The following is a 27354-nucleotide window of genomic DNA, read 5'->3' as shown; positions in this document are numbered from 1 at the left end:
GGTTCACAGCTGCGCAGTCTACGGGGGGTTTTACAACCCTCACCCCCGTGTGCCTCTGTCGCCTCTGTCGAGAGACCCCGGCTGGAACACCTCGTTATCACCGATTCGTCCTTTTCGTCTCTGCCTTTAACTTGAGCCGATCCCTGGTGACTTCCGCTGGGAACACACACCCTTGCTTTTAACGAGATCCGTGTGCGATATTTCGCTTGGGAACCGGCGCGCCCGCCATTTTTCCGAAGCTGGTTTCGAGATCGAGGCAATTCTCGACGTATTACATTACCTTGCGTCCCGTACATAACCCTCCACTTCAACATTATGGCAACGCGATTCTAGCGTAAATCTGCCTTATTTCGGTACACGCCTAGTAGTCAGCCCTCCTCAAGATTAATTTGAAAATGAAATATGTTTGATTGGTCTTATACATGTTTCAATGAGCTCAGCGGTTAGGCTATTTCTTACTCCAAATGCGTAGCTTCGTGTCTCTATGTTAGACATTTAATAGCAACGCATAAGGAGGTATTCTGATTTTTTGCAAGAAAACTATCGAACCGTGTACATTGGGATTTTGCACGCATGTTTATTGGTATTTGAAGCACATGTGTGATTTTTTTTTACGGAAAAATAACCAAATTTATAGAAGGTATATATTTTTTTATGCAGCATGCTCCGGTCTTTCTACTGATCGGAAACAAAACATGAAGTAGTTTATTAACCATCACGAATACAGTTATGGACCGAACGAAACGAAATTAAAAATCAAATTACCGATATTGTTAATATTTCTCGGCCTTCGATAGAAGTTGTTTGCATTGAAGTATCAGAATAAAATAGGAGTGATGCAAAGAAGAAGGTTGACAGCCAGAAAGAAAACAACACAGAAATCGTCATGCTATCACTATAGCTGTTCACCCCTTAACACTAGGTTTACGGGACCCGTCAAAACGACGGGTTCTAATATTTTGAATTTACGATTAATGAGATTGTGAAGATCCATCTACGTGGAGTGTCTCAACAAATTTATTTCTTTAGGTATACAGGGTCATCCGTTTTTAAACGGCCAAACGTCAACCAGCTAAAGAGGACCCCAAATGGAACAACTTTCACCCCTAACACTTCTTTTGATTCGAAGTTATTTCATTCAGTCTCCACGGCGTGCCCCATGTCAAAAAAACCAAGATCCAATGGTCATACAAAAAAGTTGACTGAATAAAAAAGATGCCCCTATTTATTTTAAACCAAACAAAGGAAAAATCATCAAGATACATAATTGCAGTCCTAATATATTTAATCTTAAGTGAACGCAAAAAATGACGGGTTTTTGCAATTATCTAAAAATCAAGACCGAATCAAAAAAAGTGTTAGGGGTGAAAGTTGTTTCATTTGGGGTCCTCTACAGCTGGTTGACGTTTGGCCGTTTAAAAACGGATGACCCTGTATATTAAAACTTGGATAGACACGTTCTTCTTATTTTTATAAAGCAATGTAAAATACTAATTTTTAGTGCTCCTAAACCTAACTATCAAAGACAACCTGAATCTGCATACTTCTGCGTCTCTCGCAAGCAAATTCAAGCTTGTTGAACAAACTCGGTGAAACATACCGTGTCGAAAGACCCGGACACAACCGCCAAAACTGCAAAGGTGGACGTGCTTAACGCAATTAATCGATTCTCAGCGGCCCTCGAGGAATTTCATCGGGAGCCCGGGGACGCAAACTGGGTGGACAAAGATTAACATCAATTACCCGGCGTTAATTGCGCTTGCAGCGGAGCTCTCTGGCCGCTTCGTCGACGAAAGGAGCCACACAAACGGACCCGCAAATTAAATCGAAAACTGCACACGTGGCCGATGCCACAGCGGGCGCCTACGGTTCGCCGTCTGTGCGCGTTCATTTCGCATTTTCGGCGTCGTTGCCGCCGCCCCGCTGACAATGGGCCGCGTAACTCGAGATCGCCGGGGCCTCGTCAAACATAATGACGATCGCCGGCGACGATCATAATGGCCCCGGCGGAATAATCAGCGGGATAAAAGTCAGGAAAACAATGCTCGCCGGCATTGTCACTTCGCGGGCCCTTTCAGCCCGCGCCCCACAGAGGCCTGTTTTGCGTCTCGCGGCCGTTTTGTCGAGACGGCTCTCGATGGGAATCGGATTTTCGTCGAAGCACAATGCCCGGAATCGAATTATTATCGGCTCGGTTGAGGTAATAATCGTCCGGCCTCCTCGAGATTCTGTACGGCCGCTCCTCGACGATTTCTTTCGAGGGCTGCGAGAGCTTCTTCAACCCCCCCCCCCCCATCCCTGGCCCGAATTCTAAATATTATTGCATTCCCTAGCGCCTCGACGCTTTGTTTGAATATGTAGACCCTACAGTGTCTTAAAACATTTATATTCAGTGTAAAATAAGTCTAAATAATTTTTAACGCAACGTGAAAGGGAATACAGTGTTTACTCGATACTTGTCACCAAGGCCTGGATGATAAACGTCGCGGAATTATGGAAGCTCGAGACGCCTCGGACGTCGAGGAGTGTAAACATAAACATAAACGGCTAGGGTATGTCTCCTGGACGATATATGACGCTGGCAAGACTCGTGTTGTTGACATATATCGAGAATTCACTGTACCAGGTTCCGAGGGACTAACTTGTGACACGTAAATCATTTCTATACCGCTTTTAATACTATGTAAAAAGGAATGCCCTGTTTCTGTCGCTTTTTGCGAATATTTCGCGGCAAGGCAGAAGTTCGGCGTGCGGCTCGAGACGCGATAAACTTCACAGACGGTGATACATTTCTTGCATTCCCATTGGATATTGTTTCACGAGCGAAGTTCGCCGGTCCCGTGTTTCTCGAAATAGATTTTCCGACGGCACGAACCACACGGTGGTCTGATGTAGGCATGAATAGTCGCACGCAAATCCCGTCACGGCTATTGGTTCCTTATCAGATATCAGTTATGTGGTCGATTTGGGGTGCGTGCAGCCTATTACATTTGTGATCCATTGATAAGCACGTCAAATCCGCCAACAACACACGCTCGCCGGCTCGGTTAGGAACGGAACGGGATTTCGGTGCCCCTCCGAACAACCTCGGCTTTCCTTCCTTCCTTCCTTCCTTCCTTCCTTCCTTCCTTCCTTCGCTACTGGAATCGATTACCCGAGACTCACCGAGATTGGAGTAGCTTCGATTCAACCTGTCTTACGGCGCGTCTCAATCACTCGTCCCTCGATTCTCTTCGACCCCTTCCGAACAGGAGAACCAACTCCCGTCGCTCTCCAGCAACTTCCCGCAATCCTGCACAGTCGACGTTGATGTCGATCGCGTCTCGATATTGGCTTATTGCTCTCCGTCCCATCAACTTTTCCTATTCCGAGCCGGACACAATTTTTGCGCACGATTTGTAATCGCTCGCGGGATTTCTATCCTGTCGTACGGTGTGAAACCCCTAAAAAATAGTCGTTCTTTCATTTCTCGACTCCTTGTCGCATAATAATTAGTCGCACTATTCCTGTCTTCTAGGGCAGAATCTATTCTTTTGTGGCCAATATTTAAGGGGGAAACCTTGTGTAAAACGAAATTTTTGTGAATATTTTTTTTGTTTTTTTGTTTACATCGATACGAAATTTCCTCAGGAATACGATAAAAAATGTTAGAAAGAGATGTTCTTGTACGTTATTTTCAAAATAAAGTGAACGGTTGAATTGGGCGGAGCGGCTCAGGTAGTCGGGCTCTCGCTTTGCTTCTCGAAAAGAAGAAAAAACGGCTGAAGTACAACTTTTTGAGGAAGAAGAACATCTTCTGGAATCGCAAATTAGCAAAAGACCGATAAGGTAAGTTAAAATAAATTAAGATTTTTTTCACGATATCTCTGTTACTCAAACATTCAACGCATTTTTCTCGAAACGCAAAACTTCGCACGCCGTGCAACGTAGCTCAAAAACTGATTACTCGATCTTTATGAAACTTGGTATATGTATTCCATAAATCATTCGCCACAGCATAACGAGCTCTGATTTTTTAATATTTTATTGCCCTAAAACATGGTTATGAACAGAAAATCAGTTTTTTTTTCGAAACTTCGCCATTTTTGCAATTTTGTAAATTTTAATAAAAGAAGAATGTAATGTTGTGCGTATTTGCATGAACTAACGATTCGATTTTGATTTTTTTGTTTCAGATCATTTTTGTGGACTGTACGCTGCACGGCGCATTTCCAGGATGCCATTTTCAAGCCGCCATTGCACCATTGATGTTAACTATTAAAATTTATAAAAAATATTTTTGTTTACATTATAACGTTAATAAATGATACCTCAAATTTTAAACCAATCTAGTGATTACATTTTTCAAAAAAAAACTTCTTGATAAAAAGACTATTTACACAAGGTTCCCCCGTTCGTGTATCTTTCGTACGCCAAGCCAAATGCAACAATTTCAATGAAAAATCTGGAGAGCTAAGAAAATTGAGCAGTACGTTCTAGACCAAAAAATCGAAACGAGATCGTAGGGGTTGATCGCACAATCGAGCCAGAAGTCGTCGTTCTGAAAGGTTTTCGCGCGATCCAGCGTCTCGAAAAGGCCGGTTTCTTTTCTCGTCGAGAGAAAACACGACACCGGGATCATTTTGTGGGCAGACTATAGTCTTCGGCATCCGGGGGAGGGGGCGGCCGGGCACGCGCCGCTTCAAGATCCCTTATTCACCGGCCGGTGATTCTTGAAGACGTGGATAAGTATGTCGTACGAGGCAAATGGCACGCAAGACTTCCGGTGCCACCCCTATCCATCTCTCTTTCTCTTGGCAGCGTGTATCCCCGGCTCGGTGTCGAGTTTGGTCCATTATTCCAGAGGAGAATCGTGATCGCGATTGAATAGCGCAAGCGGAAGCGGCGTAAGGGCGCTCGCAGACGCGCACCGTGCCTCGGGAAATACTTCTTTTGTAATGCGCATTGTTCGCGAGGAGTGGGAGGAGGCGGCTGCTCCCCCGGATAGCGTAATCGAGAAACAGAACCTTTATTTTTCGCTCGTTACTCCGAAAATCGTCTCTGAAAAATTTTATGAAGCACGTTCGCGATTGATCGTCGCTGGGATACGAATTTGATGAATTCATTGCGAAAGTGAGTAGGTGCAATTCGAAACAAAGAAATGAGTAAAATAATTTAAGATACGTCTATCTTCGTATTCTCATCTTGTTGAAACTATTAAGTACTCTAAACAAGATAAGACATCAACCGGAACAAGGAGCACCTAAAGAGAGTCCTGCATTATTATCGTTTAGTTGAAATTATTGTGGGAACAGTGACAATTTTATTTAGCTCATTCCTCTTACAATTAATACGGACAATTTATATTGCATAAGGATCAGCAAGGGGAGGAGGATCAGTCTTTTCGCCACGCACCAAAAAGATAAGACTTTAAAAGAGTCCTAACCTTGAAGAATCGCTCGTCTGAAAATTAATTAAACGGAATGGCCGAACAACAGTCACAAACTTCCAAGTAATAAGCACTTAACACAGCCACCCAAGCTCTCACAATGCTGTACGGAAACCGCGTAGCAGGTCTTTGTTTCAAAGACCCCCGACAGATTGATTTCAGCTTCGGCAGTGACGCGTGCAAGGCACTTTTCATTTCCTCGGTAGTCGAAAAGCCAAAGATCGTTCCGCGAGTAAATACAGCGGACCGTTCGATGCTGTGTGTCTTTTCCAATTTTTCTGAGTAAACCGTTTTCCACGAGGGGCTGCTCTCCACCACCCCCTTGGTTCGGTGTTTGAACGACGTAGGAAGAGAACGAACCCGAGAGGCCTCGGAGGGGCAGAAAGCGAATTGCGACATTTAATGCGTAATATACTATATAATCTTGTATGAAAAGCCTCGCGCAATGGTTCGCGGTAGAATAAAGACGAGACGAAGATAGAGAGCGAGTGGGGGTGGTTTCTAGAGGGTGGCCAAGAGACGGTTAAAGGCATTGAGCCGTCCAAGCCACTCGCGAGAATTCTGAGCTCCTATAGGAACCCTCCGGGGGTTGGGGGTGGCAGATGGCAGCCGTCCGACTAGTTCTTTCCAACACTTTAACCCGTCGGAATCGGTAGACACTTAACCCTTGAGGAGGGGACGGACTAGGATCAATGATCGCAACCTTCAGACCGTGTGCCTTGTTCTAGCCTCGCTGCCGGGGGCCTTGGCGAGCTTACAACGAGACAGTCGCTCTGCTAATGTCGAAGAATAATTAGAAATCCGAGAAATTCCACATCAAACTGTGTCATTGTATACCAAAACCACAGAGCTGAAGCTCATCACTAGACTGCGTGTCTTTATGCAAAATAAAAATTGTGTTTGCATTAATTGCAGGACCTGGGAACAAAATTGCAATTTATTTCTCTCCTTGGTGGTTTTATTAACGTTCTAATGTTTCCATTGTTTCAAATTACAAACACATCATTTTAAAAGCCTAAAATCGATTTTCCATAATAACAAAAATTGATCTCCAGTTGAAGTGTTAACAAGAGCTACCATTAATTCTTTTCTGAATAATTTTCATACACATATTCACGTTGTATTATTATTGTGTTTCGGACGATACCGAATATTTTCAGTAGATTATTTTAATAAGTTTCTCCTAAGGGTTGTGTGAAATTAATCGCCGGATAAAACAATCAACCAGGAAAAGGGTAGGTCGTTTGACTCCCTGGTCTAGCCAGAAATCCAGTCGAATAATGGGTCGGGCAGCAACGGAAGGGAATCAAATGAACAAGAGGCGTGCGACAAGAAAAAGTGTCGTTCATTCGACCGACTCCCCCAATTTTTGATCCGGGCCCCCGGGCCTGCAGCTGGCTCGTTTCGTGAATTCCATTTGAATAATTCGCCGGTCCCGGGCGCGTGCCAACGCTCTTACTGGACCTTCTCCTCGATCAGTCTCTAGATTGGTCCGGTTCCGTCGTATCGCGGATCTTATTGGTCCATCTTGGTAGGGGACACGTGGCCGGATGTCGGCTCTACCTTTCCAAGCGTTTCCGCTCGATGATGAATAATACCGTCTCGCCTCGCACCGCGTACGCTCGTCTTACGATCGATCTTTTTGTTCCGTTTCGGCCTTTCTTGGCCACGGAGGTGAGCACCGTGTGGCTCGAGATCGATCTTGTTACCTTCTGAAACCCATCAACGCGGCTACGAACGGGCTGAATGATGGTTGATCGAAAATTTAGTCGATCAACATTTCTTCAAAATTTATAGGAGATAATTCTTGGAAAATTCATGTAGACTGAAAGTAATGTATATATGTATTTATTATTTAGTATATATGATATATTTTTCAAGTGGTGTAATTTAATAGCTAGGAGAATTTATACAGCTTGAGATCAGTATAATTTCTTCATCTCTACAAATTTTTACTGTGTGGAGAATCGGATCGATGCTGATCAAGCTTTTTCAAGATTCATAGAAAATCATTTTACTAGAATTCATAAAATATTCATTTGTTTCCGAATTAAATTCGGTACTTTACAAAGATACGTACTTAATTGATACGTTCTCCGCTATAGGGGTAGTGAAGACAGGGGTCGAAAAATTAAATGTAAGGCTCTTGAACCCTAAACGAGGGGTTCTACAATTATAAACAGCAGGATAATTTGTGTAATACAAATAATAATGGATCTACCACTCTCCAGTCGATTATCTTGTTATGACTGAAACATTTGGGGAACGATTTTTATTATACCATCTTTCTAATAGCATAAACAATAATCCTTAACCTGTTGGTACCACTCTAAACATCTCCAAGTACTACAAAAATATTAATCATCTTTAACAGCTCTCTAACAGACAAAGAAAACCAGTTTCTTTCCAACAAAACGTGCTACCACCAAAAACTGAAGAATGCTTCCTAATAAAACGTGCCATCCTCTTTTCATCCCCTAAACTCAGATCCCCCCTACCATCGCCATAATGATCGTTGGTGGTAATAAAGCAGGTCCTCGAGCAATGCTCTTTCCTCCGGAATCGAATTCAATTCAAAAATTCGTCGCAGGGTTGGTTGAGAAGTCGGCGAAGAAGCAAATAAAGAAAACGCAAGGGGGGGATGAGACCGTAATCAAAGTGACCACTCGACGATTTATGTGATAAACGACGTAGGGGCGGGGGGGATGCGGTCGCCGTCGATGGAGGTGAGAAGTTTATTTAAGACCAAATCATCCTTCGTCGATTAAGGTAAGAGAGGGTGCGTGCAACGGGTCGACCAGGGGGTGAGACGAGGAATAGGGGCGTAGAAGGGGGTTTGGGGGAAAGTACGGGGTGGCAAGAGAGGCGGTACGTGTTATTGCTTGTATTGTGGCGCAACCCCTCAAATCGTCGGCAGGGGTTGGTTTTAGTCGGCAAACTCTCCCCGGAGACTTCCGAGTTCTCGTTGCCGTTAAACGGGGACGGTGACATGGGGGGCTCCACCAAGTGAAAGCTACTTGTTGGCCAATACCAAGGAGACAGTGTAAGAACGCTCTGCCAGCCGTCGTGGCTTAATCTTCGAGAAAATTCGCCCCGGTCGCAATATTTGTTTTGTGACACCGCAGAAACCTATTTTCCAAAACCTGATACGATCTATCTGGCAAATATTTGCGGCTTCCCCTTCACCCCTGGGCCAAAATCGAAAATCAACTGACATATGTCGCAGACCCTAGAAAAACCCTGCTGGTTAATTTTAACCCTGTCGAATTATCGGACACAGTACCCATTTTATGAGTTTATTTTGAAATAGTAAAAAGATTAAATAAATCCAGAACAAGCTATATATTATTCTCAATCTATTGAAATGAGTCAAGCGACGAACAAATTCTCTACTTAGCTCCTGCGCCTTCCAATTGATGCAGAACATTTTTATTTTGCGTAATGATCTAGATACAATTTTCGTCTTTGCATTTTCACTCTTTTTCTGGATGAGGTTGTAAAATATTGTAATAAGGTGCCCTATTTTTCGGACATTTTGTTTTTGTTAGTAATTAAAAGTAAATAACAACAATGATATTAAAAGTATTATTTACAGTGGAGAGGAAGTTACGTACGCTAATAAATTTCGGCTAACAAGGGGGCGTACGGCATGCAATTTCTCTTTATTCTCCTTTTATGGCGACTATCAGTTGTTTTCAAGTATTGAGAGCAACCCTGAAACAAAGGATTGCAAGATCCCTCGTAAAGATTCGGTCGTTCATTTCAAATGACAGAGGGAAAAAGTTCATACGACTTGTGAATTTACTATGCTGAACTCATTTAGAGACATGCGAACCCTGCTGCTCTTTTTGAAGACGAAACATTGAACATCTAAAATATACTTATATACCGACCAGGATCCGAACAACAGGATTTTCAGTAGTTGTACCAACAGGAAGCTTAGAAATATTCTTTTACATTCCAATCTAAAACGAAATTCTTAGGTGACGTTACTAGAAGTGACTTGTTGGTTCACAAGTGAAACTGTTGTTTCTGTTGAAGGATCCACTAAAAACTGTTCAGGCATGGGCTTTTGAAAAGTTATGAAATAATCGCCGGTGGGCAATGTGCTAAGATGGTTGTCCACTGGAACAATTAAGGAAATTCATTTACACTCGAAGCAAGCAAATATGTATTGAAATGGCGAAGTACAGTAAAGTCTTGATCTAAGCCGAACGGAGCTACACGATCTTAGTTAATTCGCCTATCCCCTCCACTGGGGACCCTCGCGAGGGACCAAGAAGCTCGAGCTGCCTCGGTCGCCGAGTAGTGTAAACATACCGCGTAATCTGATACCGGGTCGGGTATATCGGTGTGAACCTTTACTAATCCAATTACAATACTTGTACATTTTTCATTACTTTTATACGGGACCTAACTTATTTATGGTATTTTTCTGACTTAAATGACACGTATGTAGTGCGCTTTCGTACGTCCAGTCCGTGTTTACAAATGCTGTCCCCTTCTATGTTCGGCGCGGTCGATGCGGTCACAAGAAAATAATAGTCCTGCACGATCTATGTCACAGCACAAACCGAAGGATTGGGCTTAGATCAAGTCTTTACTGTACAACGTCACAGAACGTCGCAGAAAATTTGGCATCTATTGACATGGATGTGGAAAAGTAACTGATCGAACTGTCCACGAAGGCAGGTGGTGTCGTAAGTCAGCGTTTTCGGGAGGAACGTGGGAGACAAAGGTCCCGGTAGGGCCTGTTTAACAGATGGAAGCGGGTCGCCCTTCGTTTCCCAGATAGAGAATCACGAGAGTAGCTCGACCGGGCTCGACGTCGGATATTTTTCTGTTACGACCATCGGCAGATCGATATCGGCCGGTTACACGCCCGTAGCAACTTGTCCGCGAATAATTCGCTTATCTCGAGGGGCGAGCATTATGAGCCCGTGCGCCGGCCCGTAAATATATTTCTTTTTCCCGGTGTGTGCCGGGGCATTCCTACTTCTCACCTTCCCGAGGCTCGAGCAGGCAGCAGCTTTCGAACCGAAATTTCTCCCCCGCCCGCTACCGGGGCCCCTCGTTTGCATTAATTATCCTTCGCGTACGCCGTCTTGCGCGTAATTGCGGATGCACACGCACGCTCGAGCACACGCGTCTCACCCACACACGTGATCGCGAACTGTTCGTTCCCCGTGGGCCCCGGCACCGGGTCTCGTCCGTTTTCTGCTACGCGTTTATCGCCGACCACCAGATATATATCGGGTTATATCAATCTTGCTAAGTGAGCAATGCATATGCTTATGGGCACGGAAAGTTTCTCGAGCAAGAGCGTGGGTGTGTGGAACGCACGCTGAGCGGATCCTTCGGTCCCTTTTTCCTTCTGTTTTTCGTCCGGTTTGCTTTTTTCTCTCTTTTCTCTTCCTCTTCCTCCTCCTCCTCCTCCTCCTCCTCCTCCTCTTCTTCTTCTTCGTCGAGGCTCATGCATATGGATTACGCACACGCACGCACCAACGCACCGGCCGGATATAAACACCTGCCCATCATGCTCGCTCGTTTACGGCCGACCACCGTCCACGTGTGCGTCAGACACGGCCCTTTAAATTCGAACGGGGGAGTAGTCCGGATATTTATTGCCAAAGGTGCTACCGCCAGCGTTTATGATCCACGGCGAATTAACGATGCCAATTAGCCACGGACAACGGCCGACATTGTCGCGTTATCAACCACCTGATGACCGTCGGGCTCGACCAGCTACGCTGCTTTCCGATACGCCGTTTAAAGTCGGGCCGCCTCTGCATGAGTTACGGTCGTGATATAACGCGAGCCAGCACGGTTTTATTGATCATGTGCACTTGTTACGATGCACGACGATCTCGATGGACACTTCTTTTTTTTTTTGCGATGAATTATATTCGAACGGAACGTAGCGGGTTGTTTGGACACCGGGTATTAAAGTATATCGACAGGCAAGTTATTTCTGCGTGTTTTCAATAAGGTTGTAAACGTTACGTATTACACGAGAGATATTCAATTTACAACAGAGAAAAACAAAGACCAGAAGAAACAGTACATTCGTACAAGTGAAGAAGCGAAGCCAATTTATCCTGTATATACGTATATACTGAAATGATCAACCTAACGTACTGAGACGTAATTTTCAAGAAACAGTCGAATTAGCATACATTCGTGAAATCCCGTGGAGTCGCTCATTCTTTGAACTCGTCGTAAAAGTGCAGAGAAATCCGTATCGCAAAGAACACGAAGCAGAAAGTACAAAGCACGAAACACAAAGTAAAGGAAAATCGTAAGTACACGATCTGCTTCGGCATGGCCTTGTGTCCTTTGGCTCGCAGGTTGAGTATTGAAATATTGATGGGCCGAGACAATGGGCGTCTCCGCGTTTGAATCGCTGGCGCGGTCTGCTCCAGTGAAAAAATGATCAGCCGTGCTCTTCGTAAAGCGCATCAGGATCCAACGCGGGGTCCAACCTCGTCCGCGTTTTGAAAAGCGCTCGGTTCCTGAGCAGCGAGAATCTTATCTGATGCCGAGAGCTGATTGATATCGCGATATAGCCTAGAGAGGGTGGTTCGAGACTTCATCCACCATAAACCACCCCCATCGTCAGCTTTATGAGCCGGGCGAACGGGGGTCGGAGGAGATACCGGGGGCCGAGCTGAACATTTAGTGCCTCCGGAGGCACCGTAGGTACACATTTAATCATAATCTAATATTTAAAAGGTAATTTCACGGGCTGTTTACCTCCTGCGATCCGACCTCCACCCCCGGGTTGCTTTTTCCTCCCTCGTCCCGTCCACGATCGTGAGAATCGGTGGGAACAACGAGTTGGAATCGTCTTTCAGATTGTTTCGCACGTTTCTATCACCCCCCCCTCCCCCCTCCCAGAACCTACAGAACTTTTAACTATTGCTCAATGTTCATTGATCGTGGATCTTTGTGGAAAATGAAAATTTCTTGTACTGTCTCAACCCTTAGCACTCGAATGCACTAAGTGCACCGAGTAAATTCGTTTGCATTTAATCAATTGCTAAACATTTCAATTTAAAATGAAAGATTCATGGAAATATTTATTTTAGGTCAGAAATGATTGGTTTTGGAGTTAACATCGCATCAACTCGACTCTGTCATGAACGCATAAAGTCCGAAATCTAGTGATCGCGATTGAAGATGCGTTTCCCGAACAGTATTGTTACTCGACTAAAAAATTCTTTGAGTTTTGATTGTTTTTCGATCGAACGACTGGGTGAATACGTCGAGCAGGGTTGTTGGGGACCGGCTAGCTTAATCGGGAGGCAAAAGGCGATGGTTCTGTGCCAGTCGAAGCCAGGTATCGCGATCGAGTGGCTGGCACGATAGACGCGTCCACGTGGCGGAATAATGGAAACGGTAATATATTCGTTAACCGCTCGTAAACAAGCCCGGCCATTGTTATTATCACCGGCCGAGCTATTGCGATTAATCGTCTGCCGTTGATTCATTCCGCTTAATTTATACGTAAATTATACCCGGTCGCCCTTTCGGTGCTCAGTGAATAAGCATGAACTTCCGGCGACCGTAAACTTCTGCTGCATACTAGCTCGATCGAGGCCAAGCTGCTTCTCTTTCGCGATAGAACAGCTACGAACAGTGCCCACGAATTCACTATAGCGCGCTCATTTTTTCCCCTACCCTCCGAAAGGTGAAGAATTTTTATTAATTTCGTCGACTCGTCTGGACGGTTGTTTCCCGTCGTTTCGTCGGATTACAACGTGTAATTTACGTACGAACATTGTTATCGGAGGCAAACAGCGAGCGCATAATCCTCTTAATTCATGACACAACATCGGCCAGGCGAGATACGCACAGCGTGAACGAGGTCATCGGCTAATGGAGCCGCATAAAAATTAAAATAGCAAATCGGTGACACGGTTCCGACGCGTACGCAGCGGCGAGAACGAAGGACGGGCGCTTTCGTGTTCGAGTTCATTAAAAAAAAACGACCGGATAATTAAAGTACGCGAGATTATACGGCCGATCGTGTAATTAACGGCACACGTTCGACGGAATTATGCGACCCGCGAGTCACAGCTCGCGTGGGAATTGCGAAGACGACTATCGTCAGACGACTTCCGACGTCGAACGCGTTCTACATTCGATCACGCAAATATCTTTCTATTTACGCACTCCTTTTTTTTATCAGGATGCAACGAACTGAGAAAACGTATATTTAAGTATATATTAATGTCATTTATTCGTGCGCGGAGGGAAATGGCCAATTTTTGTTTGTGCAACACAGTTCAGTCTTGTTTCATAAAATCCTACTTTCGTAGAATTTAAATTATAGTCCCAGGAAATTTCTCTTTCCCCCAATTAGATTTTCCTTGCTCCAGCGAGAGCCATTTAATTTTAGTTGCCGAGAAATGAAAATTTCACACAATTTTTGTTTGCATCTACCAAACACAGTTCAATCTAGTTTTATAACGCCTACTTTTGTATAATTGAGATTATAGTTCCAGGAAATTTCTGTTCCCCCCTAATTAGATTTTCCTTGTTCTGGCGAGTGCCATTTATTTTTAGTACCGGAGATATAAAATGGCCGATTACAGTTCGTGTCTAACAAGCAGAGTACAATGTTGCTTTGCACAGTGTGCTTGCGCCGAACGCAAAGAGCAGACCAAGAAAATTTGTATTCGCTTTTAATTGGAGGTAATCGCGGTAGCAATGCCATTTATTCGAGATATTCATTTACCCGCAGTAATTTAGGCTGCGTAGAAAATGGAGAAGACGGGTTGAAGGTGTGGATAATTGCTACTGGGCGGCGTTAATGTTTGAACAAGCGTTAATACGATGCGTGTTAAATTGCATTACATCTGCTTATTAGTCACGGCACGGGCAAGCCGCGTGCGACGCTGAAAAGGCAATCGTGTAATACGTCATAATTTCCATAGCGTGACTGGACACTCCTCCGGTGCCCTCCATCGCGTTAACACCTATAAATTGGAATTTATTATTTTCTTAGCTCCTCCGGGACCTTTCGTGCTTTAAACGCTGCTTCCGAGATTCAACTTTTACTTCCACACACTTGTTCTTCCGTACACTGTTCGTTCCGCGCCATTTCTCAAGGGGAAATTATACTTGTTCATTTTGGTTGTGCACGACAGGACTTTTATGCTAAATAAAAGTGGTTCAAGTCAATTGTATGAAACAGGGGTTAGGTGATGATGCGTACACTCTTCTTATAATTTTTTACAGTTGAAAAATGCAAAGAAGTATAAACGAATAATTTTAAATACCCTGGTTTTCGTCTTTCACATTCATTGTATTCATACAATACGAACTGGCATAAGTTCGCCTTTACAAAGCTTCGAATTTCTTACTGCCTGCATGGATACATTCTCTCCGCCGGCTTATTAAAGTCGAATCGCTAATTAATACACCGAAAACATTAATTCTTGCGGGCTGACGGAAATCGTCCGCGCGAATCGCGCTAATTATAAAGCTGATGAACGGGCCCAGTTTCAATTAATTCCCGGGTGTGTTTTACAAGAACATATTTGCATGAGAACGACGCCAATACCGCCCGCTTACAAATTGCTTCTGATCAATTAATATTACAATTACGCGGCACAGGTCGCCGCCGGGAACGTTTCCGATAAAAATTAAGACATTTAACACGCGGAACGGATACTTTTCATCCTGTTGATTTTATATCTACAATCTGCCCGTAACGTTTCCACAGAGAATATACGTTCCACGTATTTATTTGTCTGCGTGCCGATGTATCTCGAGGCAATCTGGTTACACTCCTTTTTTGCAACATAAAAATACGCAATTAGCTGCATCGCATTCGACAATAATCCGGCCTTGCGCTTTAGTTGCAACGAAAATAATCACCAGAAATTATGCCCCACGGTGTATTGCTTTTATTTCTGACGGGAACCGACGCCCCACCCCCCCCCCCCCCCTTCCCCTGTGTACGTATAGTATAATACACCGCCCCTTCGAGGTAGTCTAAGTGAGCTTAAAGCAGCTTCATTTTTTTATTAGCCGCTGTTTCTGCGACCGAAAGCGGAGGAACTTGTTTTGTATTTAATTTTACACGCTGATTAACAGGCTCGATACCGCCGCCGCGCTGCGCCGCGCCGCGACGCGCAGCGGCCGTTCGGACGGGGAAATTCACGGCTCATCCACCGAGGAACGGCGCGCTCGAGAAACACTTTTATGCAGATGCTCGCAACATTGTGCCGTTCCGGCCAGCGGGTCACCGCTATAAGTTTCCACCGACTTTGAACCCGTTGCGCATCGTTTTTGTCGGCCGCTTCAGCTGGCATTCAAACCACAACGCGAACCTACCAAGCGATAATAGCGCGGGACTCCTCTGTCATTAATTACCGCACATCCCGGCTATCGTCCTTCCCGAGCATCAAGATTCAAACGATTCTCAACTCCATAAATAGCCGAACTTCGAAAAAATTATCTCCTCCTGCGCCAAGGTTTAACCCTGCCGCGGAGAAACTAAACGGCGCGATTAACCAGCGAACGAAATTGCGTAGACAATCTGATACGTGTCTACATGTGTAGCATTAATGCGGTCGCTAATTATGGGGTTACTTGTTGATGCATATCTGCGTGGTCCGAGTAAAAATGAAATGTTGCGGCCACATGAGGTTAGATATAGTTATGAATATTCTGTGTGCAGTTCTCTGCTTTGCGTTGAGAGGTCTCCAATGTAGCTCCAGGGTTTAATGAGTTCGTGCTATTTTCTGCATCAGATGTACTGCAAACTGTCGGTTAGTTCATAATTTTTAATAAGTATTGCAGTTTCTTTGTATTCCTCTTTATTTCGTTTCATACACCTAGATGGAGAACGATGTTCGAGTGCACTCATTATCATGTAAGAATAATTGAGCACACAGGTGCCCACCATGGAGACAAAATAAAGGATTACCAAAGAACATGGAAGAACCTGATCTAGGCATTGTCTTATTCTTTCTTTCTTATTTCCTCTTACAGGACATGCTGATACAATTTATCAATGATGAAACTGAATCGTCCTTCACAAGAGCTCGAAATGCGGACGAGCAAACTTTGAGTAGTCTAGACAAAAAAATTGCAAACGGGACCCACCGATTGATTTAAGCACCCGCAGTATTTTTGACGAGTGTGTTTCATGGTATAGCGATTTTAGAGCCGGCGATTCGCGCGTAAAGCTGCGAAACCCGAACCGTTGTTTTACGATCGGCCCGGGGTAAACGACACGTGGATCATCAAGCTCCGTCTCACCTGCCCGCCAATCGTATATTTTTACTATAAACTGGCGAAAACTGTCCGGTCGAATTAATGCCCGTCGTTTCCTCGGTGATACGGTACCGGGGCCAGGGCGTATCGATATCTCTGAATCTCGTGTAAAAGAATGGATATGTCGCACCTTTCGTCCGCTCGCGGGACCATTCCCGGTAATGGCTGACAGCACGAGACGCCTCTGGCCAATTAAAACGTTCTTCCAGAGTGTATCGTAAAAATTGGCGCCACGTTGAACGTCGGATTTAGCGAACTGCAGACGACGACGACGGGCTGCTCCACGAGCCGAGCAACCGATCAATTTTCCATAGGCCGGCGGAAACAATGCGTGGGCGGAATGCGTGTCCGCATGGTCGTTCTCGTTTTTTTTTTTTTTGCGAACAGAACCGGCTCTCCCGATACGATTAAATCCTGCCGATGAATTTTTCAACGGCCCCGGATGAATGAGCGTGGAATCGATCGTTTTTCACCGGCTATTGCGGTTTTCAGGAACGATATTCTCGATATTTTCGAAACTGCTGCGCCCTATTCATCAGGGGAATCGAAACGAACGCGGGCTGTAGTTAACGAAGCTCGTTCGGGGAGAATTAGAATTGCAACAGGGGAAACTTAGCTTCATTTGTATGCTTGATTTGGTTGCGATCTGGGATCTATCGGTGCGATGAGGGGTTCCCGATATATGTCAACAACACGGGTCTTGCCAGCGTCGTGTATCGTCCAGGAGACATACCCGAGCCGTGTTATATTTACACTTCTCGGTGTCCGAGGCCTCTCGAACTTTGTGACCCCTCACGGGGTATACCCCGCGGTAGTGGGGATAATTCCGCGCATTTATCATCCAGTTCTTCGCAACATATATGTAGAGAAATCACTGTATATCGAACCCCGGAGGTTTTGAAGAATGCTGAATGAATTGTCATAATAATTTATACGTTGATTTTAATCTGTATGATTAGGGTTTGTACAATTCAGAAAATGGAAAACACAACTTGGTTGATAAAATTGTCTTTCCTCTACAGATCCGATTAAATCCATATCAAAAGAACTATTTTAATAATTCAAATAGAAAAGACTAGACTCTCTCTCTCTCTCTCTCTATTGGATGAGACAGAGTGAAGAAATAAATTGTAGTTTCAAAAAACTGCATAACAACTGTCTGGCAGAAATTCATCAAATTATTGAAATGAAGAATTTTTTGACAGGCTCATAGTAGATTTACAAAATACTTTGGGAGATTCAAATTGCTTGAGAGCTGATCAAGATAGACGGGAAAATTACAGGAATATGAATATTTGTTCCACTGAATTTTTAAAGACACTCTCATTATTGGATCCGTGAAGATGATGGAACAATTGAAGGGGCATGCGAGAGTGGAATCGAAAAGTCTCGGGACCCTAGAATTCCGAGTCCGAGTCGGAGCCGATCGAATAAATAAGAGGCACGCTGGGTACACTGCAATTCGAGGTTACACCAAGAGAGGAAGTGGTGCATTAATTTCGAGTTACCCCTCGAATTTCCTTCAACCCCCCGTGCGTGTGATCAACACACAAGCACGCAGCGAGTAGCAGTTACCCCGAGGTGTTCGGGACGGCTGGTAATTTGTAGGTAGATATACGATAGACAATAACACCGGTGAGGGGCGGCAGCGCCGACTAATTTGTTTATCATAACTTTATCTTGATTTATTGCGGCCACGGTGCTCGCCGGTTTCGTAACGCCAATCGCGTTGTATATGCGCGCGTATGCATGTGTACGTGTACGCTCGTTCCGTTCCCTTTGACGTATTTACACGCGCATGAATTAAACCCGGGAATTGGACAGTAATCATCCGATTATCTCGTTCTTGGATAATCGGACAGGGTCACGCCCGATACAGATTATATATCGACGATTTCACGTTCGACCGCGACTTGATCAATCGAAACGTCGATTATCTGGTTTTGCGTCGCCTGATAACGCACATGCTCGAACGACGTTGCATCAATCTCTTGAACCAGAATCATGTTAGCCTCGCGATCGTAAGATAAACTAATTGGGGACCGGTAGGATGAGTTATACGATCTATTTGCATATTGTTATTCAATTTCTAGCGGCAATTACGAGTTTTACACCTTGTAAAAGGGGACACAGGTGCATCGGTGTATGTATTTCAATGCAGCCTTGCAACGAGTACAACAGATACTTTTTAGCCTATCATGTACAGCGTGGATTAACGTTGAACCTACGTACTAAAATTGGCTGGTAAGCATTGTGTTATAAAAACAATAAGATTTATTGTTATTAGTAATTCGGATTTATTTCCAAGGTACTAACAAGTCACTAGCGACCGCTTCTATTCAGTTAGTAAACAATACAATTATTTTTAAAATTAAATTTAATATGATAGTAACTTAAATGTAACTTTTTATTTAGATTCTGTGCAATTTTTATCAGCTTATCTTATCGAATAAAGAAGTCTGTTCAATCAATTCCTGTGCAGGAATCTTTACAACTCGAGTAATTGTAAAATAAAAGATCTGAAACCACGGCTGTGGTAGGAAGATATTATAAAATTGCGAGGCCATGGTTGATCTACACCAGAAACCGATTCAACACCCAGTTAACTATACTTCCCATGATTTCCAATGTTATCTTCCAACTGTACTCCGATTTTCTTTGTCGCGCTGTTCCAAACCACGTACCACCGGAACTCCACCACAACTCGCTTGCGGTCAGCGGTTCGTAGACCTTATATTTACGAGCTGCTTAACAAAGTATAAATCCCGGGGCGCCGTGTGATTTATCACAAACCCGTGAACTCGTTCGCAACGGTGAACAGAGAAGGGTCTCGGAGATTTCAGACAGCCACGGTTTTTCGTGACCAGGCTGTACGATCGTTGGGCGAATAAATTTCCAGGGATTATAGATTCCGCGATTGTCTCATCGCTTGTAAATTACCATCGGTGGTAGGCGGTCACGCCACCGGCCGGCGACAAGATAAAAACGGCGCTGGGATCGAGGAGCTAATTTTTTAAAGAGCACAGCGAAAGGGGTGCGAACATCAGCTCCTCCTTCCCTCTCCCTCACTTTCTCTCTCTCTCTCTCTCTCTCTCTCTCCCTCTCTTTCCACTCTCCTTCCTTCTCTCTTCCACTCATGCTCTCCCACTCCCCGTCTCTTCCTCTCCTCTTCCGGGCTCGATCGCGCACGCAACCCTGAAGCTTCGTGGCTCGTATTTCTCGCCCTCCAACAAGATACCAACCACCTTCAGCCCCATCCTGGGCACACGAAGTCACACGTACGTTCCCAAAGGGTAGATAACGTCCTCGGTGTCTGTGCACCCTGTACTCGCATTGGCTGAAGCATGCTAGCGAGCGTTTCGTCCACAGAGTGACTAACTATGAACTCTCCCCTACTCTCTTTCTCTCAATCTCTCTCTCTCTCTCTCTTGCTCTAACCAGGAGGTTCTCGTGTTAGTGAGCGACCATTCCGCAGAACAGATACCGTCGTACGTGTTCACACACGGCTCACCACCGAAAGGAAGAGCCTGAAGACGAGGGTGAACCGGTGTAACCGACATCCACCCGCTACGGTGCGAACGCTGTAACGCTGCGAAACGCTATCTAGCCTACTATCGGTGATCCTTGGCGCGAGACGGACCTGCCGAGAAAGGAAACCAGCAGGAAGGGGTGCTATAACGTCAGATATAGCTGTATATGTGCGAGTGCGAACCTACGAGCCTTGAAGGACCCGTGAAATATTCGAGAGTCCTCCATCTAGCTCGTGACCGCGGAATTCTTCGACCCGCAGGAGACCTTCACCTCTGGATCCGGGTCGGGTCGCTATGATTGCTGGCAGCTGTCTGTTAGGTCATTTCGTAAGCCTTTCCTTCTTGCACCTCGTGTATATTGGCGTTAATATTTTGATTCGCCTATGGTTCTGTAGGAATTTTTCTCTGTACCTTTATTCTCGTCAGAACGACTTCCGTGCTAATTTCTATTCCCCTGTGACAAAAAATTGTACATCAAATTTTCGGGGCTGGTTGAGCTTCAATCTTCAAATCTATCAACGATTCAGCCAAGGAAAACATTTTCCAATGTCAACGAATGAATAAACCAATGAAGGTTTTTCGCTCGCTGCGTCGCGCAAAAATTTTTCTGACGAAAATCAAGGATGTTGTTTCAAAGTAGAGGCTTCGAGCTTCCAAACGAGCCTATATTTGTTCTCGTGCGATCTTTTTCTCGCGAAGTTATAACAGTTCGACCATCCCCAACTTCCGAGAATCGAAAATGCAGTGTTTAAACACTTACCGGGGCCTCTGGTTGAAAAACCGCGATCGTAGCTCGCATAATTTTTTCAACGAAACGTTCAACCTTTCAAAGAGTTTTAATACCAGACTGAATCGTTTCAATAGTTTCCCAGAGTGCCTGGATAATAGAGTTTGTTCCCGCGTAGTCATTATCGATTGCCAGAACCAGCGAGGAAAAGGTTCAGGGGTTGATAGCGCTATCGTAGATCTCGTATCCCATGATTCTCAGGGTGAGACTCACTGTCAGTTCTGGAAGAAAGTTTCGGGAAAGGGTCGAACGAAGTCCTCTTGGGCGACTTGGAACAGTCGAATGTCTAAGAAGAGGGCAAATATCGAATACTTGGAATACTTGAGTTCTCCATTCCGGATCGCGTGATGTCGTTCGAGTTTCGAATCCGGCGAAGGAGAAGGTACACGTTTTATGGTCACTCGGATGGTTTTTAGCACCCGGTGGTAAAGTTTGCTCATTTAGCACTTGATTCACTAGCCGATTCGCGCAGGAAATCACTCGCCTCCTCGTAGAACTGGATTTTACAGTCTGTGCTTCATCTTATTCATTATCTCGATAGACCTAAATTCAGTAATAGCAATGAAAAATGCTAAGCAATTTATATCCAGGATCCAACGACACGGAATTGCAATGAAAAGAGGATCGCAATGAAAAATATTGAATAATTTATTCGTCTGTTGAATCGATGGTCCAGAGGCACGGAATCGATCCGGGAAGACTTCCACAGAGATCTTCCACGAGGACTATACGGAGAGTATCATGTCCCAAAATTAGCCGCGGCCTGATAAATTTGTAATCTCAAGTGAAAAAGCAAAGAATCTCGGCACACAACAGAGGCTTAACGTCCGGTATAGGGCCCCATAGCACGGGGCCTCCTCAAATATTAGCGGAGGACCACGGGGTCCCCTTTTGAACGGCGATCCCCCGAAAATTTCTATGGCGAATAATCGGAGACAGCTGGCGCGATGCGAAATCAAGTAGCGTAATAATGCCTTCCCATCCACAGAGCGGTGGAAAATAAAATGTTCAGGAGAAAAAGGAAGCTGAACGAAAGAAGAGAGAAAGAGAGAGAGAGAGACTCTCTCCCTTGATATCCCGTCTTACTCAGCCGACTGTCTTATTTCAAATATTTACGCAAGAAAAACATGGACCCGTTGGATAGCCTCTCGACGCAAGTTTTCGAGCTGCAACGAAAACGCGAGAGAAAGGAACGGAAAGAGGGAAACGGTTTTACATTTTAAAACAGTCGATTAAGAAAATAATATCAGACCTTCCCCGCGAGCAATGCTGTTTCACGTAGGTTTTTAATATGTAAGCATTTTGTGCAATCTTTTTTCATTTCGCGCCATTTTCAAGAAACGTCAGTGATTGCGTATTAAAACATTTATTTAGGGCTTGACTGCCGAAATGAGTCTCGCAGACTCTACGAAATTCTTTACACCTAATATGTAGACTGCGGGTCTTTATAGAAAATAAAAATTTTCTTCTTTCAATCTCCTCAATATTTTGAATTTCATCTACCCGAATTTGTCGTAATGCATATCTAGCAATATGTATCGATGTTGGTCTGAAAGTAGTAGGTCTAAAAATATGTAAAACGAGGTTGATGCTGAGAGATTCGATTGTATGTAACCACGACTGCAGTTGAATTGTCAAGGAGCACCCGCTCCGGGAGAATTAACCTAATTTATTCGGAGTCGATTTGATGGAGCCGGCCGATGGTTTACGAAGCTGTATAGTCGATGACTTCCTCCGACCGGTAATCTCTCGTCGCTTAATTAACGGTGTCCGTCAAGGCGGAGCCGCGACAGAGTAGCATTCCTCTGGCCAAGCTGTCCCGTTTATCTGGCAATAAAATTGGTGTTTAGCTGGGACACTTAAAAGCCGCCGGGCTCGCATAAACCCGCGGGTTTTCGGCTAATAAAGCGGTGCCTGGTCGAACTGCGCTGCTCCGATGCTTTCGCGGGCTACGATCGGCAATTAACGTCGCGTATCAGCATCGGCCCTTTGGCCAAATAAATGACACGCGGCGGGCGCGCGTGATAGCTATGCTAATCGCGTGGCCCGCTGTGAAACTCGCTCGTCAGCTGCGCGACCAACGATCAGCTACAAATTTGACGTGGTGCCCAACATTGTCCCCCCCCCCCCCCAGCATACGCGCCGTTCACACCCGTATTCCCGCTAAATTTCGACGATCCTGTGGAAAATCTACCGTGAGCATCGAATGATCCAGAGCCCGTTTCATCATGGTTTATAGAGAACTTCATTTCGGGACCAGCGAACGATCGCTTTCGCGGTCGGTAAACATTGCGATTTTATTGACAGATGCCCGCGAACCAGTCTCTCAACGAGCCGAGATCGTACGCGTAATTCGAAGGAAGTAATAAAACAGTAGCCGTATGAGCGATGCTCATTTTTACTGCGCCCTGTCAGATGGTAATTCTGTTCGTGGAGAATGAGTCTTTCTGCCGGCCGAGCCAGTATACGAGCAATTAAAGTGATGAGACAGCGATTGCATGAAGGATGTTCATTCGCTGCGAGGTAAATCTGATTTACCTTGCGATTTTATTGACTGATGGCCGAGTGAATTCTTTCTGGAATCATCTGTTCATTGACGATCGATCAAACTGAAATTGCATTCGTGAAAAATTATACAATATGTTTATTTCCTTACGAAGTGGAATAAAAATCGCAGAAGACCCAAGTGTATTCAATTTTGTTACTTTTCAACGGCAACCTTTAGCTTTGCACTTTTACAAACACAATTTGACACCATTGATCTTGTATAAGCACGAATTTTTTCACAAGCGAACTGATAGTCATGTATCGTCCAGGAGACATACCCGAGCCGTGTTATGTTTACACCCCTCGACGTCCTAGGCCTCTCGAGCTTCGCGGCCACTGACATCAGGTCCGTACGCGGAATTGATGTAATGGTAAAAGTGAACGAAGGGTTGGAGAAAGAACGAGGAATGTCCATTTCTCCATGCGAAGGTTCACAAAGTAGAAATGTCCATAGAAGCTGGACAAGTAAAAGGTTTGACGTGCTGAGTTGAAAACAGGGAACGTCCACCCTCGACTGAAACAAAGCAAGGAATGGTAGCGCTCTTCCTGCTAAGTTTGCATAACGACAGCAACCCTCTGTGTACCGTCAGCGAGAAGAAAAGTATCGAAGCATTAATAAACTAGATGGGCATTCCTTGTTTCGGTAACGATATAAAGCGGACGTTTCTTATTGTGCCTCGGCATTCTACTCGGCAAGGGGACGCGATCTAGAACAATTATTCTTTGCTCGTTCTTTTCTGGCGGCCAATTAGAGCACAATGGATTGACGTTTGGTGAACACGGGTCCACCGCAAAATTCAATTTCTCCTCGAACAATTCCGCGAAGATTCTTCAATTTATTCTGTAATCTTAATTTCGTATAATTTCCAAACTGCATTCCCTATTCTTCCCACACAAATACACTCCATCAGTTTTTCCTCTCTTCCGAAAATTCGGAACGATGTCCTTCGCACGCGTAATGAAAATGAAAAATGGCGGTGTCCGCGTGAAAACCAGGGTGTCTGCGCGAGAAGCCGAAGGTTCTGGAAGAAGAGAAGTGTCGGGAGGCCCGGGCATCGGGCAGTTTATCCCGCGGGAGGAGCCGCGATACAATGAATAAAGAACGAAGCAGCTTGGTCGTGCGAGGCCTGTGAACGAGGCCTTATTGGGATATTAATCGTCGTACCAGGCGAACGCCCTGTCCCCGAGTGTTTGCACGAGGTTTGAAGAGGCTGCAACACCAAAGCTGCCTTGCAGCGAGAAACCCTCTCCGTCGGAACCCCCTCCTTTTAAGCGCAACGAAACACTAGAAGAACCCCTTCTACAGACCCTCCGTGTGCAACGTGTTCCTCGTCGGCGCGATCTCAAGAGAAACAGAGAGAGAGAGAGAGAGAGAGAGAGAGAGAGAGAGAGAGAGAGAGAGGGAGAGAGAGAGAGAGAGAGAACTATACACGACGAAAATACTGCTCCGGATACTTCGGACACACTCGAAACCCGGGGCCACTTAGGCACCGCGTTCGTTCATAGGCGGTTTGATAGGCGCGTTGCACGAATGCTTCGAAATAATGGGCCGTCGATAGGTAGGCCCGTGTTTAGAAAACAGAAACCGGGCGAGCTAATTGTTCGCTAATTTCCAGTGGCACTTCTACGGCCCCCGGGCACAAACAAACCTACCGAAACAACGGGAAACTACTTTCACACATGGCGGAGCCCTGCGATACATGTTGCCCGGCCTCGAGGCTCGATGGCACTCGCCTAATCGTCTTTGATCGACGGCCGTCGCTGCCTCGATCCTGCCAGACGCTCAGCCCATAGATTTTCTCAATTGCACCCGCTTTTGCAATAATGACGGAGGTTTTTGTTCTGCGAATTTTGCTGCGGATGGTCTTTACCCGTCGGACGAAAAATTCGCTGAGATAGAACGGCAACTTGACGGCAATAATTAACGCTGGCGTTGTTGGACGTCGTTTTTAGATTGTACCCGGTGTGTCGGCTAGCTTTATTCAATTAGAATACTTTGTTATCAGCTATTTTTCTATATTTTTGGATTCATTTTAGTTGTTATCGGAGAGACTGTACCTAACACTCCTATTTCGTACTCTGAGCTTTCAGGAAACATTCTTGCAGTTTTTTTTTAGAATTATTTCTTGTATTTCTTTGACTTTACTGTAATCATTGAACAACGGATTTTTATTCAAAATAAAAATGTTCTACACCGTTTGCAAGAGACGGGAGCTTCATAGACATTTATTTCATCTCTGAGTAATATTTCCACCGTTTTGTCCTTCGCCAACTTGATCATAAATGCATTAAATCCGCCGTCTAGTAATTATAAATGAGAAGAATGTGTTTTGCACCTCTATTTCGTACCTGGAATACCGATAAAAAATCCCTACATTTTTCCTTAGAAAACAATTGAATTTTAACTATTGTAATTCTCTAATTTCGGTCCCTGCTGCCTTCAGTTAAATAGCATTGCCTTAAAATTTGATATTTTTCACTTCAAGCAGTCTACAATTCATTAAATGTTCCTTATTCTCGACGTTCTAGCTCCCACGGATTCGAAATTGATTTGAAGCCGTCCCTAATATTCTCGTTATTATTTTGCACGCCTGTTAGGAGTATGACGAGCAGTTTTTCAGGAGATTCGTCGCCGCAATTCTTCCCAAAAGGATTTTCGAGGGCGAGGTACTTATGTCACGGTTTGCGAGGCTTGCGAGGGCATTCGAACGCGACGGGCGTTTTAATCCATTTAGTTGCCAGCCTGCGGGAGAAACGGTTCCTCCGTTTCATCCGCTCATAAAATCTGGCTAATTGTGCCAAGTCATTCGTGGCTTAATCCTTCCTCTACTTACTACCACGCGCAGGAACCCGGCGAATATCCTATCTAATTAGAACCGGTCGACTCTTGATTTACTCGCGCCCGAACTCCGTTGAAAGCTAACTAGTTCGATGGTATCTTGAAAATGCAAACGGGGTACTTACGAAACAGGTGCGAATTCGACGACGGCGCACGTCATAATCCTAGGACTGTACAGTTCGTTCAAAAACGATTCTGCCTCGGCAGCAATAGTGTCGCGGGTTCAGGGAGCTTTCGATGTCATGACGACAAGGCGACGGACATCAGGATACGTCGGCATCCGGTTCCCGAGGATCCCTCCAATCGTCGCTCGACATCATCGAATCGTTGCGATCAGTTCTTCCTCGATTGCCAGTGGTACGCCATCGTTATCATCGACAGGTTGGCAATTCCTCCTTCTCTTCGACCGCTAATCCAACGAAATCTTTCAAGGGGAATCTTCAAACTTTCGACATCCGACTTCGGAGTTCAACGAAATGCACAAGTCATCGATATCCAGAGTTTAACAAGTGTCCTGCATCGAATTCCGGGATCGATCACTTTTCTCGTGGGAGCTGGACGACGTCGATTTATCCGTGATTTGATGGAACAACACTTCGTAGCACAGAGATGCAAACGTTCAGCGGCGAGACGTCTCACCAGCCGACGTGATATATCACCGGACGCACGATCACCTGGCGGTCCGGTCCCCAAAAAAATCCTCCCGCGATTCTCGGCGTCCCGTTGATCCGTTTGTGCAGATGATCGACGGAGATCGCGAACGATCCGTTGGCCGTTGGAGGCGCCGTTTGCTGACGTGTGTGCGGTGGCTGCTGGCGAAACCCGACGAAGGTCTCAGCTGCAGATAGAAGGGTGAAGGGAGGCGCACCGGCCGAAGGTAGCGCAGTGTCAGCAACCACCAATGGGGCGGTGCCGGGGGCGGAGCCAGCAGCAA

At 45.1% G+C, this 27354-nt stretch overlaps 1 protein-coding gene across 1 annotated transcript in view; it reads right to left on the bottom strand.

The window, feature by feature from the left end:
* The window catches only part of LOC143360338 (uncharacterized), a 37893-nt gene extending 10539 nt beyond the window's left edge, over window positions 1–27354 (bottom strand). The window contains exon 1 of the mRNA XM_076799483.1: window positions 26546–27354. The gene's annotated coding sequence lies outside the window, so the exon portion shown is untranslated. The remainder of the gene's footprint in view (window positions 1–26545) is intronic.

This window comes from Halictus rubicundus, chromosome 1 (genome assembly GCF_050948215.1).
Source record: "Halictus rubicundus isolate RS-2024b chromosome 1, iyHalRubi1_principal, whole genome shotgun sequence".
Classification (NCBI taxonomy): domain Eukaryota; kingdom Metazoa; phylum Arthropoda; class Insecta; order Hymenoptera; family Halictidae; genus Halictus; species Halictus rubicundus.
The sequence above is the reverse complement of the archived record's forward strand: the minus strand, read 5'-3'. Positions and strand labels throughout refer to the sequence as shown.